This window comes from Tachyglossus aculeatus, chromosome 1 (genome assembly GCF_015852505.1).
Source record: "Tachyglossus aculeatus isolate mTacAcu1 chromosome 1, mTacAcu1.pri, whole genome shotgun sequence".
Lineage (NCBI taxonomy): Eukaryota > Metazoa > Chordata > Mammalia > Monotremata > Tachyglossidae > Tachyglossus > Tachyglossus aculeatus.
This window is the reverse complement of record NC_052066.1, coordinates 164561662-164563354: the sequence shown is the minus strand read 5'-3', so window position 1 is coordinate 164563354 and position 1693 is coordinate 164561662. Positions and strand designations below refer to the sequence as shown.

Genomic DNA, 1693 nt, shown 5'->3' with positions numbered 1-1693 from the left:
CTCACAGTCTAGAAGGGAGAGACAGACAACAAAACAAAACATGTGGACAGGTGTCAAGTCATCAAAACAAATAGAAATAAAGCTAGATGCACATCATTAACAAAATAAATAGAATAGTAGACAGGTACAAGTAAAATAAATAGAGTAGTAAATCTGTACAAACATATATACAGGTGCTGTGGGGAGGGGAAGGAGGTAGGGCAGGGGGCATGGGGAGGAGGAGATGAAAAAGGGGGCTCAGTCTGGGAAGGGCTCTTGGAGGAAGTGAGCTCTCAATAGGGCTTTAAAGGGAGGAAGAGAGCTAGCTAGGCGGATGTGTGGAGGGAGGGCATTTCAGGCCAAGGGGAGGACGTGGGCCGGGGTCGACGGCGGGACAGGTGAGAATAAGGTACAGTGAGGAGGTTAGTGGCAGAGGCAGTCGGTTTCCGTAGTGTAGTGGTTATCACGTTTGCCTCACACGCGAAAGGTCCCCAGTTCGAAACCGGGCGGAAACATTGTTTCTTCTAGACTGTGAGCCCACTGTTGGGTAGGGACCATCTCTATATGTTGCCAGCTTTTACTTCCCAAGCACTTAGTACAGTGCTCTGCACACAGTAAGCGCTCAATAAATACGATTGAATGAATGAATGAATCAATCAATCGCATTTATTGATTATTTATGAAAGGAGTGGAGGGTGTGGGATGGGCTGTAGAAGGAGAGAAGGAAGGTGAAGTAGTAGGAGGCGAGGTGATGGAGAGCCTTGTAGCTGAGAGTGAGGAGTGTTTGCTTAGTTCATAGGTTGACTGGCAGCCACTGGAGATTTTTGAGGAGGGGACTAACATGCCCAGAGCGTTTCTGCACAAAGATGATCCGGGCAGCAGCGTGAAGTATAGACTGAAGTGGGGTTAGACAGGAGGATGGTAGATCAGAGAGGAGGCTGAAGCAGTAATCCAGTCGGGATAGGATGAGAGACTGAACTAGCAAGGTAGCGGTTCAATTTATTGAGCATTTACTGTGGGCAGAGCATTGTACTATGCCCTTGGAAAGTACAATTCAGCAATAAAGAGAGACAATCCCTGCCCACACCGGGCTCACAGTCTAGAAGAGGGGAGACAGATGTCAAAACAAGTGAACAGGCTTAGTGGAAATAGCACGGGCTTGGGAGTCTGAGGTCATAGGTTCTAATCACAGCTCCGCCACTTGTCAGCTGTGTGACTGAGCAAATCACTTAAGTTCTCTGTACCTCAGTTACTTCATCTGTAAAATGGTGATTAAGACTTTGAGCCCCACATGGGACAATCCGATTACCTTGTAACTACCCCAGTGCTCAGAACAGTGCTTGGCACATAGTAAATGCTTAAATACCATAATTATTAATATAAATAGAATTATAGATATATACACATCAAAATAAGTAAACAGGCATCAATATGAGTAGAACTATAAATATGTATATATATACACAAGTGCTGTGGAAAGGAGAGAGGGGGTAGAGCACAGGGAGCGAGTTGGGGTAAAGCAGAACAAGGGGGAGCTGAGGAAAAGGGGGGCTTAGTCTGGGAAGGCCTCTTGGAGGAACTAAGCCTTCAGTAGGGCTTTGAAGGGGGAAAATGTGATTGACAGATTTGAGGAGGGAGGGCATTCCAGGCCAGGGGTCAGACTGGGGCCAGGGGTTGATGGTGAGAATGAGGCACAGTGAGAAGGTTAGCACTA

At 46.8% G+C, this 1693-nt stretch overlaps 1 non-coding gene across 1 annotated transcript; it reads left to right on the top strand.

Moving 5' to 3' along the window:
- The first annotated feature begins 421 nt into the window (after positions 1 to 421).
- Positions 422 to 494, top strand: TRNAV-CAC. The gene has a single exon. It is a non-coding gene; the product is annotated as a tRNA-Val (tRNA).
- Positions 495 to 1693: the final 1199 nt, after the last annotated feature.